At 37.9% G+C, this 20,208-nt stretch overlaps 1 long non-coding RNA gene across 1 annotated transcript; it reads left to right on the top strand.

Moving 5' to 3' along the window:
• The first annotated feature begins 849 nt into the window (after positions 1 to 849).
• Positions 850 to 19,242, top strand: LOC116897320. Its single transcript, XR_004387413.1, has 6 exons — positions 850 to 1,281; positions 4,027 to 4,115; positions 5,779 to 6,029; positions 10,382 to 10,424; positions 13,690 to 13,773; positions 19,104 to 19,242. It is a non-coding gene; the product is annotated as an uncharacterized LOC116897320 (long non-coding RNA).
• The last annotated feature ends 966 nt before the right edge of the window (positions 19,243 to 20,208 follow it).

Below are 20,208 nucleotides of genomic sequence, written 5' to 3'. Positions count from 1 at the left end.
AAAGAACCGAACAACCAAAAATCAAACAATCAAACAAACAAATATTAAGCTAGGCTTGGAAAGAAGGCTCAGTCCATCAAATGCTAACCTTGTAAATTTGAGGAAAACTGATTCATGGAGCCAGGAGATGGGTCATGGTTAGGAGCATTTGCTTCTCTTGCAGAAGACCTGCATTCAGCTCCAAACACCTGCACAAGGTAGTTTACATCTGTGTAGCTTCAGTTCAGGGGAATTATGAGGAATCCCTTTTCTATCTTCTGTAGCCACTAGATTCACAGAAGGGACACATACATAACATGCAGACGATCACTCTAACACACAAAATAAAAATACTCTTATAAAAGGTGGGTACAGGAGAATTTGGAATGCAATCCCATCCCTGCAAAGTCAGAAACAGAAGAATCCCTTGGGTTCACTGAGCAGTGAATCTAGTCAATTGTGAGCTCTATATTGAGCAAGAGGCTTTGTATCAAGAAACAAAGTAGAGAGTGATTGAGGAAGACACATATGTCTTCTAACATTGAGCCCCCCTTCTCTTTCTCTCTCTCTTCCTCTCCCTCATCTCTCCTCTCTCTCTCTCTCTCTCTCTCTCTCTCTCTCTCTCTCTCTCTCTCACTCTCTGTCTCCCTCTCTCATACTCTCACACAAACATACACACAAGAACATATATAATCTCTTGTAGTTGTGTGTCAGAATTAACTCTGGAAATGTGAGAAAACACAGAAAGTCGGTTTCAGTAAGGGTACAGTATCTCATAAGCCCACCCGCCACATCTACAGGAGCTTTTATCAAGACATAATAGGATGCTAGAGAACTAATTATAGTATCATTTTTCAAACATGACACTCTGTAGAGTTCATATTAATTTATTCCTTCAATAAGTGTTTTATGAATGCAAACTTGACGAAAGTCACTGAACTATGTGTTAAAGATGAGAAAAGGAAAGTGTGAGATCAAAGCCCTGCCCACCAATGTCTTCTCCTCCAATTAGAGAAAACTCATAATGCAAAATTATATCTGAGGAACACAAGGGGTGTGACTGAGTGAATGCTGTGGGTCTTAGAATTCCAAGGCAGAAGAGCTAATGAACACATTAAAAAGAGGTGAGATTTCAGTCAGCTTCTAAGAAGTGAGGGGAATAGAGTCCAGAATAAGCTTGGCGTCAGAAACGGGCTTTGTTTCAAAGTGGGATTCCCAGCCCTGTAAAGAAGAATGTCTATCCTGGCAAGAAATGCATTAACAAGGCAGGAGGCAGTGTCACTGGTGGAGACGCTTGCAGGGGTAAGTCTCATAGGTTTGAGTTATACGATGACACTTAGGGCTTTGTACACTAGGAAAATATCCTAATCTTAAAGTCTCAGTATAGTACACTTTGGTTATGAGGGTAACAGGGCTACTTGGTAGAATATATGAGAAGACTTTTTTCCTTTTCTTTCCTTTTTCTTTTCCTTAACTTTTCATATTTGATTTTATTATTATTTTGTTTTATTGTTTTATTTTTACACTCAGCAGAGTTCCTGGTAGAGTTATGTCACTCTATAAGCGTCAGGAGCTATCAGCAGCAGAATCCAGGAAGAGGCATTTCAGGGATGAAACAGGAAGTCTGAACTTGACTGTCACCTGAATTGAGCATTATCAGGTTGTGTTTGTTAGTGGTTTCAAAATATGATTAAGACATTTCATGGTTAGTCTAATAGGTGGTAACATTCACTTGGAGAATGGGCTGGAGAAGAAGAGGGAGGACAGCTGGGAAGTGATTTCCATGTGAGTAAGGTGTGAGGAACTGAATATTTTCATGGAGATATTTTCAAAAGGAAGATCTCCTTGGGAAATTGTTATCAATTTGCTACAACACACCGAATCATAACCCTGATAGTCATAAGCATCTTTGTTTACCTGACTAAAATTATAGACCATCTCAAAGATGTAGATGTTCAGTTGTAAAACTGAATGCACCTTCAAGGGATCCTAGAAGCTTTGTCTTAGAAAAGCAGGGGGTAAACACAATAATGGAAACAGAATAATGCATAAAAACTAAGTCGATCATTTTATATTTACAATATTGCAGTTTTATTTATAATTTATAAAATTTGCAATTTTAGTTTGCCCCATAGAAATGTAATATTTTTGTATCTCAACTTGCAGGAATCATCTGTCTTTTGATCTATTTCTTTTATCCAGTCTTCCTGTGACCCCTCCTGCATGACTGCCAAGTGCAGGACTTCCTATTCGACTTAACACTGTTGTACCACAATCTTTTATCCTGTTTAGAAACTTGATGTGTAGGCCTTCTGTAGTAAATTCAAGTGCTTAAGAAGTTTTTTTTCCGCCTTCAAAATATAAATCAGTTTGGGAATTTTTCATTTTCTGTTTCTACACTTAAATCTAAAGGCCAGGAGAGGGGAGCATAGGGTTTTCATCATCAACCTCACCTTCATCCTCCACTGATAAATCCTTCTGCCCAGCTATTTCTATATCATCATATAATCAAGTTGCTAAACAGGAGCCCAGGTTTACCAGATGAAGTTTCAACCCTTTCCACAGGAAGAACTGAGAAAACAAGAGGCAGAAATTTGTATTCTCCTCCTATCGGCCTCTGCATTCCATTCCCTGTAGGTACTCCAAGTATCCCCCCATGGTTTATTTATCATGCCCTATGTTTACACAAGCTGCTTTAAACTTAATGCTCTGATAGACACAAATCTTATGTTGGTGGTATCTTTGTTTAAAACTGTGTATGTACAACAGAGGGTATGAAGTTAAGTTTCTGTTAGTAATAAAACCATTTTCTCTGATTAGTCATGAAAGGAACTTCAAATAACATTTCGTGACTACTTACCAAGTTTTCACTAGCAGTTCTAAAAATCAACAGTGGAATAGTGTCATTCGGTTTTGAAATTTTTAATTACACGGATGTGCCTTTTAAGTTGTAGCAACTCTCACTGTGAGTTTAATGCCTCTAAAGATAAATAGACATGAGCATTAGAAAATGGCACGGCAATATCTTGGAGCCCCCAGAAAATGCTATCCTCATCACAAGCATTATATGAATATTCTTAGACTTGATATAGGTTTTACCCTAACAATTTAAGATTTGGTTTGACAGTATGCAAAGTTTCCTCAACTTCTATAGAGATTTAAATTGGAATATTTTTAGATGTTTTTCCTTGTAGATACAGCTTTGTTTCAATAATAATTGATTCATGATATGCTTGTTTGAGTTCAAAGATAACATAGAACTTGATCAAGATACAATTTAACTGAACTAAATAGTTTGTTTAAAATTAACATTTGGATTTTGGATAGACCAAGGCTATTGAAAGCATCTTAGACGTTTTGTGTCTCTCTGGCCTTGGAGTAAACTCCATGCATAGCCAGTAGGGACAAACAGATGTTGGCTGGCCTAGAAGTCTGAAGCTTGTGGTCCACTGATGTCATTTAATTCTATAAAATTAGAATTGAAGCATCTTCCTAATTTTCAGGGTAATCCTAAGGGCCAAATGAACAAAGAATTAGTATTCTGAACATCGAGGAGTTGGTATCTTTTCATTGTTAGTGTTCTGATGTAGAATTTATTTTTTTATAATGGGTCAGCTCTTCCACAGTCACTCACTCTTCCCCTCCATGGCTGTTTTTCCTTAGATTTCCACTGATGTTCTCCATCATCTTTTCTGGATAAAGCTTTGGAACTGTTTCTTTTTTCGGGAACTGCTTAAAATTAGACAGAATTTTATATCAAATAGCAAGAAGCCTTAACGATTACATATAGAATTCTAAAGAAACCCCTTTAGACATGCGGGCTCCACCCAGGGACTTGTGTTTTATAAATGGGGTTGATAGAAGTCTGTGAGTAGATGTGAATTAACATTTAACATTTACACAAACTAAGCAAATATGGTGATGTTATAGGGAGCCTATGCCTGCGTCCCCTTCCCCTTCCCACGCATACAAAGGAGGCTTTGCTCTACTAAAGTCTTAATGTCACAATAGCAGGCGTGCAAACTTTACGCATCTTTTAACTCCCAGGCCTGGGCATGAACTTGGCATCATGAGGCTGAGGAGCAAGGGAGTTGTGAAGACAGTTAAGACACGCTCTTCCCTGAGTTAGAGACAAGGTGTGTGGGGGCGCGCACGCGGTGGGGTGGGGGTGCAGCGGCACCTGTCTTCCTTTCCTGGTAGTTTCTGGGTTGCCCAGCTTTGTTTTAGTCATCAGGTGAGCTAATTACAATGCTAATTAATCCGTTTTACCCAGACTGCTGCGTTTCCCTGCACTAGAGTTCTTTGTTTGATGTTAGTCTTGTTAAGATCTACATCTTAAGCTTGGTCACCTGCTCACCAGCACCGAGAGATAGCACACGGAATTGAAAGAGGAAGAACATACCTTCATCCCTATTAACGAAGATAACTGTTGCAAACCAACAGACCAATTAAGGACAACGATGAACAGTTTTGATCAGCAGCTTTTTTTTTTTAATATGGAAGTTGCTTATGAGCAAGAATGGCCTAGAGGAAACCAACTTCCAGGTTCCTCCAAAGGATTGCAAAGACATTTATTCAATTATTTCTCTCACAAAGCATTGTAACAAATAGTTAAGGTGATACCTTTATTTCAAAAGAAAAAAAATAATTTTAGAGTTTGTTGGGATCATTTTCTGCAGAGAAACAGTTATCTTCGTTAATACGGAGTTATCTTCCTGAATGAGTTCCATCTGTGTCTGAGGAGGACAAGGCTGCTTGGACCATTACCTGTCATTGTTGAACAACAGAATAATTAATTGGGCAAATACATATAGAGTTAGTAAATCTGCATGCACAGTAACTGGACAATAGAAATTCTTTTCCTGAGAACGACCTGCCACTAGTTTGATACACTGGTATGCTGTGTTAGCATTTTTTCCCCTTGGCCTTACCCATTCCAGATAATTTTGTTAATTTTTATGAACTTATCTGTTGTCCATCACAAAAGATTTAGAAATGGTCAGTATTATTATTTGTATCTACTTTTAAGGTAACAGATTTCTTTGTTAACCCTGTGAATAAATAGTTTTTGAAATGATTTAATAATCTCACTAAAATGATTTAAATTAGCATAAGGAATGTGTCTTTTAAAAAAGGTAAGTTCTAAGGGGCTTACTTATTTATTAAAGAACTACCTATTCCTTCTAATCATTGTACAATATTTATATGATAATTTAAATTTGCATTTAAATATAATAAATGGAAACAAAATTAGATAGCAATTGCTTTCAATAAAGTGATGAATGTTAGGTCACCATCCTCTTGTAACTGTTTATTATAAAATATAGAAAATGAAAAGTTTATAACTGTTTATTTGAACATGAAAGAAGAAACATATTTAAAGGGGGAAGTATTTGTTCTAATTACTGTTTTAAAAGGTAATTATTTTAGTGGGTAATAAGAACTTAGGTTTTAATTTAGACAGAACTCAATTTCCCAGTATCTTCACTTCTTAGGAGGATAAAATAATGATGGTGGTGGTGATGATGATGATGATGATGATGATGACGGTGGTGGTGGTGGTGGTGGTGGTGGTGGTGGTGGTAGAAGTGGTGGTGATGATGATGATTTTGATTCTGATTATATTTTAATCCAGATATCAGTACTCAGTCTCTTAATTCAGACGTTCTGGTAAGGCTCAGCTTGTCACAATGTATAGCTTTCTCTCCTTTGATAAGGTCAGTTTGCCAAAAAGAACAAAGTACATATGAGTAATGCATTACTCAACCTCTTGTATACTTACATCTATTTTTCTTACAGGTCTCACTATTCAGAAAGGTACAGACATGGCACCGTGATAAAAAGGGTCATTTAAAAGGCTTCACAGAGGCTCTGTACTGTGAAGGATTGAATTCTCACTTGAATGCCTACATTTTCACATCGTTTTCTTTGCAGAAATATTCCTTTTGAATGGCAGACTGCAATTGGGTAGGTTTTTTTTAAGTCACTGACCAGGAATATATAATATTAGAAAGCACTTGTCCCGGAGGAAGAACACAGCTCACTGAGAGGTACGAGGTGTTATTAAAGAAGTTATACAACTTTTCTTTTCATATTGGAGGGTTGCTTTTGACAAGAGCCTCAAGTTCAGTCAAGGTGGAACATGAAGGTGTAAGACTTGCACAGGGTAGACAATTTAAATAACTTATGAAATTATTAGCCCCAAACCCATCCACTGGGCAATTTTTCATAATCACTTTGAATGTGTACTTTTATCGGCACACCGTCCTGACTCTAGTTAGTTTCATCTATTTGACTCCCACGACACTTGATCACAATTATTTGAAAAATGTTTATGGCTAATTTTCAAAGACTTTCAACTTTTCTTAGCACTTTTGTCTTCCGCAAATACACCTCAACGAAGAAGACAGAAGTCTTTTAAATAAATACAGTAAGACATTTAACCTTAGCTATTAAATTCTGTGTGGAGTTAATGTTAATTCAATTCAGTTGAATGCACCAACTATTTCTTGATCTCCTACTGTTGGTAAGGAATTACACCAGGATTATGAAAAGGTATAAAAATAAATAAAACATCTTTATCTTTAAGATTTCTACTGTCTTGGGAAAAGCATAAGAATTTCAGGAATAATAAAAGGTAGAAAACCGTGAGTCAGATCAGGAAGTGGCAAACTTTTTGTCTAACTCAATGAGTGAGATTTGTTTGACCTGGCTTAAGGAAGACCATAAAGAAGAACATGATTAAATACAACTTGAAAATGATGTATTCTTTGGGGATAGCAGTTACAGATGTACAGGAATAATATGATAGTAATTATTCATCCTAGACAGAAAGATGGCAAGAGAAAAAAATCAAGGCAGGAAAATAGACGCTTTTATCTATGCTAGAAAGTTGCTGGGCTGGGTGTAGCCTAGCATGCTTGAGAAGGATGTGGAAATCAAGTGTGCACCTAAGTCAACACTTGATTGGTTTGCTAGTACTTTGGTTGTGATTTTACAGTCCACGGGGAATTGTTGAGCCAGAGAGTATCTGTCAGGATTGTGGTATGTATCTTAGAAAATATTGTTCCTTCCCTCTCATGTATAATTTATCTAATTTTTTCCTATAGTACTAAAGGTTTTTCTTGAACTTTAATTCTATTTTTTTTCTCTCCTGTCAGAACTAAATCAGAAGAATACAGAAATCACCAAAAATACATTGTATTCATGTCCATTTGGGGACCAGACTAAATTGTTAAGAAACTCCATAGTACCTATACTGATTCTGTGATGCTAAGTCTAGTGGAAATTGCATAATGTTATGCTATAAAAATACTTAGAATTACTTCGGAGCTATATGAGAACCCAGAAGAAATTTACCTTCACTTGAAAGCAGAAGGATGCCTTGTTCATATACCACAGCAAAAATGATGGAAAGGTATTTCTTGGGCTTTTGAAAGCCTGCCTAAAATAAGAGTAATTTATTTATAAATCTTGGTATCTGGGAATGCTATAAGGATGAAAATGCTTGGTTTAGTTCAAAAAGACTGAGTGGTTCTCAAATAAAGAATTCTGTAGGTTTCACTGACAAATTCAAATTTATTTCCTCTCCACCATTCTCACAGCTAATCAATAGGCACTTGCATTTTACAAAGTTAAGCTGTAATTAATGAAAACAAAGATAAACATAGTCCTTTATAAATCTTATGTTACTATTAATCTTAAAAATAGAAAATAAATTCTATTTTTTAATGATACCTTTGAAACAAAGGGTAAAAAACAATACAAATTGTGAATTTCATCTAAAAGTTTGTTTTAGATAAACCAGATTATTGTACATAATATTAATACAATTGGAAAATGAGCCCAAATTAATCTGATGGAGAAACAGGTCAGTTGTGTATGGTATACACAGGCGATTACAAGATCTAATGTGTTCTATTCATTTAATAGCACATAAATATTATTCAATAAATTGCCAATTAGTTAGCCATTATGACAGTTATAGCATACAATCTGTCATGAATAATTGAATCATTTCCATTCTCAAACTTAGAGTAGGCAGATACAATGGAATAGAGGAAGGGCAACAAGATGATAAACTTATAGCTATATCTTCTGTTCATATATAAAAATAGATAAGTTTCCATATTTGAGCATATGTGGCACTAGTCTTTTTCATTGACAAGGAAACCATTTCAGTTTTCTTAAACATGAGAGTAATATCATTAGTTTAGAAGCTATACCTTGGCTTGGGGATGTTGACATCATACCACAAAATTTACGTCCAATTATGTTGAAATTGCTACAACAAAAAAAAAATACAATCTAGCAAGGAAAATATTTGATAAGCTTGTCAGTGTAGTATAGTGACAGATATTGCAGAAGCCAAAAAGTTAGATAATTCATTATGCCTCAAATCTCATGGTCTTCTTCATTCTCGTGTTCAGAAGAATCTAAGCTAAACATTCTTTTTTTTTTTTTAATTAACTTGAGTATTTCTTATATACATTTCGAGTGTTATTCCCTTTCCCGGTTTCCGGGCAAACATCCACTTCCCCTCTCCCCTTCTTTATGGGTGTTCTCCTCCCCATCCTCCCCCCCTTGCCGCCCTCCCCCCAACAATCTAGTTCACTGGGGGTTCAGTCTTAGCAGGACCCAGGGCTTCCCCTTCCACTGGTGCTCTTACTAGGATATTCATTGCTACCTATGAGGTCAGAATCCAGGGTCAGTCCATGTATAGTCTTTAGGTAGTGGCTTAGTCCCTGGAAGCTCTGGTTGCTTGGCATTGTTGTACATATGGGGTCTCAAGCCCCTTCAAGCTCTTCCAGTTCTTTCTCTGATTCCTTCAACAGGGGTCCTATTCTCAGTTCAGTGGTTTGCTGCTGGCATTCGCCTCTGTGTTTGCTGTATTCTGGCTGTGTCTCTCAGGAGCGATCTACATCCGGCTCCTGTCGGCCTGCACTTCTTTGCTTCATCCATCTTGTCTAATTGGATGGCTGTATATGTATGGGCCACCTGTGGGGCAGGCTCTGAATGGGTGTTCCTTCAGTCTCTGTTTTAATCTTTGCCTCTCTATTCCCTGCCAAGGGTATTCTTGTTCCCCTTTTAAAGAAGGAGTGAAGCATTCACATTTTGATCATCCGTCTTGAGTTTCATTTGTTCTAGGCATCTAGGGTAATTCAAGCATTTGGGCTAATAGCCACTTATCAACGAATGCATACCGTGTGTGTTTTTCTGTGATTGGGTTACCTCACTCAGGATGATATTTTCCAGTTCCGACCATTTGCCTATGAATTTCATAAAGTCATTGTTTTTGATAGCTGAGTAATATTCCATTGTGTAGATGTACCACATTTTCTGTATCCATTTCTCTGTTTAAGAGCATCTGGGTTCTTTCCAGCTTCTGGCTATTATAAATAAGGCTGCGATGAACATAGTGGAGCACGTGTCTTTTTTATATGTTGGGGCATCTTTTGGGTATATGCCCAAGAGAGGTATAAGCTGGATCCTCAGGCAGTTCAATGTCCAATTTTCTGAGGAACCTCAGACTGATTTCAGAATGGTTGTACCAGTCTGCAATCCCACCAACAATGGAGGAGTATTCTTCTTTCTCCGCATCCTCGCTAAGCATTCTTAAATCTATATAAATTCTATATTAGCTCTGCTTTATAAGAAATATTCTTTTACTAATGTTTTATGTTTATTTAAATCTCCAAAACATGTGGTCAGGCTGGGAATACCTAGTACAATATAGTCATTTTTGTTAAAAATTTTGTGACATTAAAGCTTTCTTGTTATCCATACATTTATAGAATTTAATCTACGTCCTTGTCTACTCTCTCCCCAGATGAGAGCTAATACAACTCATTATTGTCCTGGCATCCTCTGCAGGATGGTAGACCTTTATTTCCCAACGTTTTACTCCTGCCTCCTACTATTTCCTGGTTCCTTTTGTTTCATTTTTCTATCCTTTTCCATATCTTTTTGTCTCTTTGAGTACTGCTGCCACAGAAATCCTTATTTTTTGGTACAGGGTGTATGTGTGTGTGCGTGTGTATGTGTGTGTGTGTGTGTGTGTCTTTTTGTTTGTCTGTCTGTCTGTTTGTCTGTCTGTGTGTGTCTATGAGTGTGTGTGTATGTCTGTCTGTGTGTGTATGTGTGTCTGTGAGTGAGTGTGTGTGTCTGTCTGTGTGTGTATGTGTGTCTGTGAGTGAGTGTGTGTGTGTGTGTGTGAGAGAGAGAGAGAGAGAGAGAGTGTGAGAGAGAGAGAGAGAGAGAGAGAGTGAGTGAGAGAGAGTGAGAGAGAGAGAGAGAGTGTGTTGTGTGATTGAATTCACTGGGCAGTATGGCAAAATTGGAGTTACGGTTAGTATTTTAGTTGATTCGTGATTTTCAGTCTGTCTCCCTTCATGTTCCTTAGGTATTCACAGCTTCACTCTGGATCTATGAAAATAAATGATTGGGTATGGAATTCCCTGATAAAACTTTATATATAACCTTTAGATTTAGGAAACTCATCCCCAGTTCATCTAGACTAGCTCTAAAACATATGATCTGGAATATGCAAATGTAATAGCAAATAATAATTACTGATTAAATAGCTATTTTGAACAATGTTCCCTGTCTGAAATGTATGAAATATAAATCACAAGGCTACTGCCATTTATGTAGGTACTACGATTTTTATAAATAAAAAGAAGTGATATAAAGACATATGCATATTAAAGGTGTCACAATAAACCATTATTTTGTATGCTAACTTAAAATTATTTTTAAAATGAAGATACTGTTTGCAAGGCATTCATTATGAACAGTTAGATTTAAATGAATATTAAGGCATATTACAAGAGCCTGCATATGCAGTGGTATGAATTTGAAGGTCAGCTGAATATCTGATATCCACAAAAACCTGCCTTGGGAAAACCCGAGTCCATAAGAAACAAGGTCAATAAGGAAACTGTGCTTCCCATAGCTGGAAGTTGTCTGAGTTCTTGCTTAGAGAGCAAATAGAGAGAGTCTTGGAAAGAGTTTAGCTCGTAACTGCCAGGGAGCTACAAATTCCAGGCTCTGGAATTGGCAGGGGCAGCCTTCTTCCTTTGCATGTTGTAATCTGAGCAGCAACACCAGAGGAGTACAGTTTCCATCCCTGACTTGAAAACTAGATGAAGAAAGACAGATGCAAAAGCCCGAGTGAAAGGGGATGTGCAACTTCCAGTGTTACCTGGGGAAGGGAGAGGGAGCAGCTAGGTGACTTGCCTGGGGCTCCCACTCTCTGAATTGGTTTCACAACTGGTATTCTGGATCATGGTCCTCAATTTAATCTCTTTGACCTATGAAAAAATCAGATACTAAACATAGGGCTTCCTCATTGGCTCATAACTTTCGTTGTAGGGTTTTTTCTGTGCATTGAAAGGTGAAACACATAGTAAAGGAAAGAACATTTTAGTCCATGTAACAACACTATATTCTAGCATCCTGGCTGCATTCAATTGGATGAGATAATTAGTGGAATATTTTGTCCGAGCCTTGATTATATACAAATTTCCCATTCACACAGTCCGTGGAAACTGCGAACTCTCCTCTTTCCTTAGAAACTTGTCAAATTTCCAGTAATGCAGAAGAAAATCCTTATGTAGTGCTTCAGCCAGAAAGCTTGCATCCTTCTAGAAGTGATAGGTTTTACTTGCTAATAAAGAGATCCTGCAAGAACTAGACGGTTCTAAAACACGCCCTTCAGCAAAGTGACAGTAGTTTTGAGAGTTTGGGAGGAATGTTAGGAAATGAAAGAATTTGGTTTCATAGAGAGTGGCAGCATCACAGAGGTGGGTTATGTGAGGAGCAGCTGTGAGATTAGGCGATTGGGTGGACAGACAAAGGGACCTTGCAATGAACACAGCACTCTACCAGCATAAAGACCGGGGAGACGTTCTTAGGTAGACAAAGTAGGGGGGATTTCCAAATTCCCAGGGTTGATTTTCCCTCCATCCAATTAAGAAATACCTGGAAGCAATCTTTTCTTATTTTTTTTTAAATGAAGTTGTAAGTTCCAACCTGGCAGTATAGCCCAGTGGGTAAGAACACTTACTACCATGGCTAACAACCTGAGTTTCATCCTCCAAATCCAAAATGTAGAAAGAGGGCTTCCTCAAGCTGTCCCCTCCACATGCTCAATTGCGTGTGTGTAAGAATATGTACAGGCATGTGTGTGCTAACACTAAGGGCATAATCAAATAGGTGTAAAATAAGATGAGTTTCCATACTTTAGGAGTTAGAGGATTAATGTCATAAGGGGCTTGAATAGTTGGGTACCTATAGAATATAGCGGCTATACACTAGACAAAGGCCTGTTTTTAAATACTTCAATAAGATGAGTATTTCTATAAAGATGTTTCAGATAAGAAGAACAAAACAAAACAGATGTTATCTATCTGGCTTTCAGTATCTTGGTACATGAACAATAGAATCAAGATTCAATCTGAGTTTCAAGTTGAAATGCTCACTTAACAATCCAGGTTCTTATTAGCTGTACTCCTTCCCAAAGGTTGGTTTTAGGAGAAAAAAAAATCTAAACATAAGCCATCCATCCATCCATCCATCCATCCATCCATCCATCCATTCACTCAACAGCTCTATTTTAAGAGCCCACTAAGATAAGAGGAATGTTTATCTGAAGGCTGAAGGAACAGCAGACAGGAAAACTAGTCCTTACTGGTCTCTCATTTAAATGTAGTGGTAGAGTGATAAATTTTAAAATATTGTAGAGAAGTGTAGAAAGTCAGAGATAAGGGGATCAGAGAGTGGTGTAGACACTGGTGACCAGTAAATACACTCGTGACAAAGTGACATTTAAATAAAACTGCAGAATCACTCAAGGCAGGAAGACAGTACAATAGCAACTACACAGGCCCCAGGCAAGAACTAATGTGGCTGCTGAGGATGGGGCAGGATAGGGAAGGATGAAAGGCAGAGAAATGTACACACAGGGCTGCAGGAGGAGGCAGGGCAGTGGGGTAGTCTCGACCATAGGACCTCCCGGACTGCAGGTAAGGCCTGAGAGAAAATCCAGACACCAAGACATCTGACTTTAATAGAAGGCCTCAGATATTTGCAAACGTAGTTCCTAATATTTTTACCCAGTTTTGGCTCCAGTTAACTGGGTACAAAGGCCTTGATGTGTTTTTATAATTACTTTGTAGGTATTGGCAATGAGGCATATTCTCTGTTAAAGAGCCAAGAAGAATCACTGTACAATGATTTTTTTATGTCTCCATATAAAATAAAATTAATGGTCCCTCTAGCTTAGTGTTTGTTTGAGAGGGTCATTATCTTAGAGGGAAGAGAATTCTCATTTATGATGACTAAACAAACTGATTAAGGATAAATAAGAGGTAAGCTGAAATATGATTTTTAAATGAAATACAACAAAGCACACATGGCTTGGCCTCCTTTTTTAAACGTGAAAATCTGTAGACTTTGCAAAGAAAATCTTACTTTGTTCTTATTTGGTGCCAAGGTGTGACCCTCAAGTTCGTTTCCACCTGGATCTACCATGCTTTCCGGGGCAGAGCAAATCTTCCAATGGGGTGAAAAAGATTTAAATAATATTCCATTCTGGTAGTATAATGTTAATTAGGAAAACGACAAATAGAAAAGTTAATTTCAATTTTACATGACCTGCTGTGTGTCTTAGCTTCTAGTTCATCCGGAGTGTGTCTTCTGCTTCTCTAGCAGAGCAGGTACTCCACTCGGGGATGCCAACTGAATAGAAATTAAATGAACTGCTCAACCACAAGTGCCTGAGGAATTGCAGAGGTAACTTTCATTAACCTTGATCTTATAGTAGAAAGCCCTTGAATGTCAATGGGGGACTAGACTCTGTCGAGCTTATATTCTTTAATATTCCATGATTAATCAAATATGGCAATAAAACATTTACCATCAGAGAGTTAAATGGAAGTATCTTAAAACTTTGAATGGGATAAACAAATTGAGTCATTAAAAAGGGTCAAAGGTCATTGTTACTAGCATCTTCAAAATTAGCTGGTTTTTAAAAAGGAAATTTCAACACAGCTATGTTTCTGGTATTTCTGATCAGAAATTATCGGCTTTAAAGTATTTTCCTTTCTAAGTTTTTGAGAATTTTGTACATCTATGCAATGAAATGTGACTATATCTCTCCCACAATTTTCCCTCAATTCCTCCATATCCCTATTTACCATGTCCCCTTCCAATTTCTTTTTTCTTTGTTTTTTTTTTTTTGTTTTTTTTTTTTTTTAGCTGGGGACCGAACCCTGGGCCTCGCTTGCCAGGCAAGCGCTCTACCACTGAGCCAAATCCCCAACCCCTTTTTTTGTTTTTTAACAACCCACCAAACTCAGTTAGTGCTGTCCGTATATAGGTGGTATTATTTGCTACCTATCAGTTGTCATTGTCTGTGGTGTGGTAATTCAGAGTCACCTGCCTCTAACCTTAGTATAGCATCTAACTCATGTTTTTCTTTCACCATCATTACATCTCTAAAGGTAACTGTGGAATTCTGTACTGCACTTTTAAGTTCTTTGCTTGGTGCCCATTGTGACTCTATGAAGATGGGTATTAAATATGTTAAGAGGAATTTCAGAATGCCATCATCCCTCAAACACTCTCCCCTTGACTTATTCGCTCTTCAACAACAAGACCTCAGTGACCAGATTACCAGGGAAGGCCACCGTGAACTCCAGACTCTCGTGTAGTAGCCTCTGTCCTCTGTTGGCTACATAGCAACTTTACGCTAGATAAACATTAAGAAAAAGTCTTATATCAAAATGTATTCAAGTGGTAGAGGGATAAGAAATGTGAGTGTGAAGCTCCCACTCTAAGGGATGAGTACCTGAGAGAGAACTGGGCAAGATGTGCAAAGAAAGCCACATCCCAGAATTGGCCAAGGATAGCCTCGCAATCATCTCCAAACCAGTCAGTTTTAGTATATAACAAGTAATTTGATTTTAAAATAATCAGCCAGTTATTTTTTTGTCAATGATTTTGACCATTTTGTGAGGGAAGAAGACAAATGAGAAGAATATTAGATCTTTAGATGTGAGAGCAGGCAAAATTATTCCGTTAACAGTTATTGCTTCTTCAGTGTCAATGGAAAGGTCTGATTTATGAATATTGACGCTACAAGTGACTGCATACACATATGTATGCATGCAGATACTTGTGTGGATAAGATAGAGGAGGAGGAAGGGAGGCAGAGTTTCTTGTCCTGTGGTAAGCAGGTCTCAGGTGATGAAACCTGACCTTTAGTTTTACTAAAGTGCTATCACTAACCAGAGGTTAAAATCTTTGTTCAGAGAACAATGATTAGACACAAAGGGAGTTAAATAGTTTTAGATCGTGATGTTTTATTTTAAAAATAATGGCTTTTTGGTGTATGTTATGTACTGGTACTGAAAAGTTTCTTTTACACAGACAGATTCTCAAACACCATGTTTCCCTTGTGCACAACATACATAACTCAACATATGGAGATTAAGGACTCTTTGCTATTAATATTTAATAGGAAAACTTTACTAGTGTTAGTTCTTCCCCTTCCAATCTTGTATAATCCATGGGAAGAGGGAACTGAAACCAGCTTTTTAACCCAGTAAGAAGCAAAGAAGGCCATGTAGCAGTTTATTTTCTCAAGACTGACAACTGGGGCATCTTGATAATTATTTCAAGTCACAATCACCACAGCATCAATAGTAATTTTTTTGAAAATCCCCAAACATAGCAATTACTTTAGTTTTTGCTCTATCAGTGCTGGCTTACTCAAAATAATATATAACTCAATGTCACTAATAGTCTTAACTGACTAGATGTTATGCATTCTTTCACAAAACATAGACTAACTGGAAAAATTTAACCTCACTAGTTAATTATCGTTGATGTGGTTTGATGTTTGTTTACTTAAGGGTTCTCTGTAATCAATCCTAGCTTCACTTAGGGCCAGAAATATACTTTAGTGGCATTGAGATGGTGACAAGATTCTGTAAAACATCTTATCTGTCAAATTTAGTTTCTTCCTAGGACAAGCTATTTTTTGGGTACAAAGGGAGTATCCATATTGGGACCAAACTGTTCAGAATTGCAGCATCCCTGAGCTGCTATCCATCTGGGGAAGCTCTAGGCAAGAAGTCTATATACACAGTGCTTCTGTTCAGGTATCTGTACAATGGAGATGAAAATAACAATACATGATTCATAGTTTTGTTTTGAAAATTAAGTGATCAGCTATATGACGATTAGGAAGACAATAGCATATATAGTTCTCCAGGCTAGTATTTCTAACCTATACATGTTCTCAGAAGACACTGATGTTAGAGGAAACTGTAATTCCTATAGGTTACTGCATTCATCTTCTCTTATGGAAACAGCAGGGACAAAGTTCAAATTCCTCTGCTCTGGCTTTCTTCTGCTGTTTCTTTCTAAACCCACCCACACAGGGAGGTGGTTTCCTTGGCATTTATCTAAAGTTGAATCGAACAGCTCTGTTGTCACCACAAATAATCTCTTCAGTTAACACTATAATCTCCATTTCAGCAGTTCTGCATGGCTCGACTTCTTACATATTCTATAGTAAAAAGAAAATTAAAGGTGAAGTCTTCATGCCCAAACGTCTGCATCCCCTCATCCTGGTACCGTCTTTTGATATCCGGTCTGTGTCCATAGAGAGCAGCCCTCCTTCAGACTGAAGGAAGTTCCTTAAAGTGCAGCCACAAATGTAAAAGACGGACACACGCTATTCTGTCTTAAAAGAAGGACAGTCTTCCTCTGCAAGTGCTTTCTTATGGAGCTGACCTTACCTTCTGCAGCCCAGGCGGTAGCTCAGGCTGCAGAGCCCAGAAGCTACCTCCTTCCCACATGGACCTCAAGTTCAACCATAACTTAGCATATTTAATTTAATCGTAAAACCATCCTATAATTTCTTGTGTTGAGTAAAAGCAAATCTTAAACAAAACTTACTTAAAACCTCAAAATCCAAGCACGATATAAATAGAGCTGGAGGGGAATTAATTCATGGAAACATCAGCACGTCTCATAACTGACAAAAATATTCTTAGTGGAAAACAAGCTGTACAGTATTATAGCTAAATTTTCATGTTTCAAGGAACTATTATATGAACTCTCTCAAATGTTTATTTCAAAGGATATTTTAAAAATAATTATAAGGGATTGTTGATAAGAGGAATACTTATAAATTGGAAACATTTTCCAAGAAGTCTCCAGTAAGGAAAAAAAAATGTGTATTTAATGAGGACACATTTTTCAGTTAACATTTAAATTTTAAATTTTGAAATCTGTATTTATTAAAAGTTATCATGTGGGCCCTTTCTAATGAAGTCAGGTGAAGGTATCTGGCTCTCATGAGAGGGCATAAATCAGGGGTACAGTGGAAGACAACAACAGCACTGAGGGCTCAACAGAGTTTGTACCCCAGCTTCTTAGAGCATCAGTGAGTTAGACAAAGGGAAAAGGAGGTCGTCTTCCCCTGACCTGAACCAAAGAACACCTTCTCTGCCTCCGCAAAGGAGAAAGGGGTCTGGAGCGCCTCGTTTGTGTGTCTACCATTCCATCGTTTCTGCAGGCAGCATGCGGTCAACGTTTTACACACATCAGTCACCTCGTCGTCTTTTTACAGTCATCTTCCATTTTACAAAAAAAGAAGCTGGGTCTCAAGGTCAAATAACGGTAGAACAGGATGGGAGGGAAGAAATGATCTCTGAGCTGCTCTTGAAACTCGCGTGCTTATGAAACAGCTGGGAGGACCGGACTGAGCTCTCACGTTCCACATCCTCTGCTTCCCCAAGCTAAGCGTTTCATAGATATATCTCAGAAATGATTAAAACGTAAAAATCACATTGTACTTTTTATAACGCTGGTGATTTCTGGGTCGTAAAAGACAATAGAAGATAACAACGACCCCTCTAACTCCACTCGTTAGAATGATTTCACCTGTCCTCTCTTAGGCATTTACTTCAGTACCTTGCTAAGCACTTTCCACATATTGTTTTACTTTGAAAAGTAGCCATCCATTTTGCTATCTAGAACTCAGATAAAACTGAAACATATGTTCTACTTTTAAAGTAAAGATATGGACACCGTTTTCTGTTTCTTTCATTCTACCCTTTACTTCAAGGGGACGGATTTCCTATTGTCCAAATGTGCTCCACCCAGTTCTAAAGTGAACCTACAACAAAGAACCCGCAGAAGGTGCTGAAATTGGTGCAGTCAGCAGGGCTCAGCAAAGCCAGAGGCACAAAGAACATCTGAGAACTAACTGAAATCCAATTCACTCCTCTTATTTTGTTTTTCACCTGCTTGTACCAGGTGGCAAAAGCTGGCTGCACAGTATTTCTCTCAGCACTCAAACAAGCTAGCAGGCCAGCACACAGTCACCCTGGGCTAACAGGGAAAGCAATTCTGCCCTTCCCATTGGTGCAACATTAAGGGAAATGAATCTCATTCCGCTCATATTGGGGAAGTAATTTATCAGATGATTTATTTACGGTGCAGTCTACATGACAAGTAAACAAATATGTTATTTTTGCCCACTGTAGTCGGATTTTTAAACAAGAGAAAGAGACAGAGTGAGTGTCTTTCTAAGATATGGGAGTAGCTCTGACAACAGCTTTGAAAAATAAAGGGACTCCATTACAAGGAGTTTAGCAAGAACTGATTTACATACTAGAGTAGATCTTTCATGAATGCTGTCAGCGCAGAGTGGAAAAGGGGAGGGAAAAAGGCTCCAATTGCTTGCTACCACTGTGCATGTTGATGAATCCCCAAGCACATGTTAATTAATGCCCTATTGTGTTTGGCAGACTACCAGGGACTGTGATTGTACACGGACTGATCCTTTAAATGGAGAGTGGCTTACTCTATATTGAAAAGAAAGAAAAAAAGAATTGTATTTGTATAAGCCACAACTATTCCTTAGGAATAAGTGTTTTGCTTTTAGTACAGTTAGGAGAAGAGAACTGCCATCTATCACAATATTTTATCATTACACCCTAAAAAATACTCAACTCCAGGAAAGTAAGAAAGCACAGAAATGCCATTGTTTGTAAGGGAAAAAAAAATGTAATTGCTTCCATTGTCTTATATGAACCGTGGTCTAGATTTCACTGGAAAATACTGACAATTAATACTGGCGTCTGCCATGTTCAGTGGCTGAAGAAACGGGGCTGTGCTCCATCAATTCAAAGGACATCCTCATAATAAACATACGGAATGAGTGGGAGAAAATGTCACCTGGCTACTAAGGTAAATGGTTGGGGGTGGGTAGAGCTTCAGATATCCTGAAATTAAAATAAAGCCTATAAAAACCTAATGTCATACTGGAGTTTTAATTTTGATCAGAGGGAAAAAGACTTATTATTTTCTCAGCTCTCATTTCTTATTTGTTTTAATGTGCTTTTTACTATTTGTACTGTGAAGAGCTGATAAATATTGGATGTCTGAAAGCATAAGAGGTCTGAAAAAAAAATAAATTGCCTCCTATTATTGCTTCATATGAATAAAATTGATATATCTGAGAAGCTGCTTCTGTATTCTCATCCAAAGGGATATTGCAGCCAAACAATTAATTCTCTGAATCATTTTAAATAATAATAAAATTTGCCTCCAGCTGATTAAGGGCCCGCCTTTCCCCTAATCTACACTGCTTTTGCCAAAAAGGCTGATGTCCTTTTCCGCTGATGTTCATGCCTTAATAATTTCAGTCTTTTGGGCTTCCTCCTAAGTGGAACTCCCTCCAGATTTCCTTAGTATATGTAAGCTTCATTTAAACTAGTGAGCCTTGGGCTACAAGGACAGCATACACTGGAGACATGGGGGCAACTCTCCCTTCCAAGCGAAAAGCTTAAGTTTAATGTCTAGATGGCTTACTTGACTTGGAATTCATCCAGTCTAGGCTGGTCTCACTCCTTTGCTTTAACCAGAGGCCAAGCCTGCTTCTAATCTTAAATGGGCTTCCCTTTCTTTTCTAATCAGCCAGTCTTTCTGCCTTTAGTCTTTGAAATGAAGCTTTAAGTCCAGGAGCATTTACTGTCTTTGCGAGAGCTTCCAGCTACTATTACTCTGTTCTACATTCTTCAAGGAGAGAACAAATAGATGAAGTCCCACCTGTGGGTTTCCCTGTCATTGCTTGTCAGAACCACTGCACAATGGTGACATTCTCGGGGCTAAAGTAAGGGAGGTCCTGCCGGTCTATTTCAGAGCTCA

Source organism: Rattus rattus, chromosome 3, assembly GCF_011064425.1.
Source record: "Rattus rattus isolate New Zealand chromosome 3, Rrattus_CSIRO_v1, whole genome shotgun sequence".
Taxonomy (NCBI): Eukaryota; Metazoa; Chordata; class Mammalia; order Rodentia; family Muridae; genus Rattus; species Rattus rattus.
This window is presented reverse-complemented; position numbering and strand designations above follow the sequence as displayed.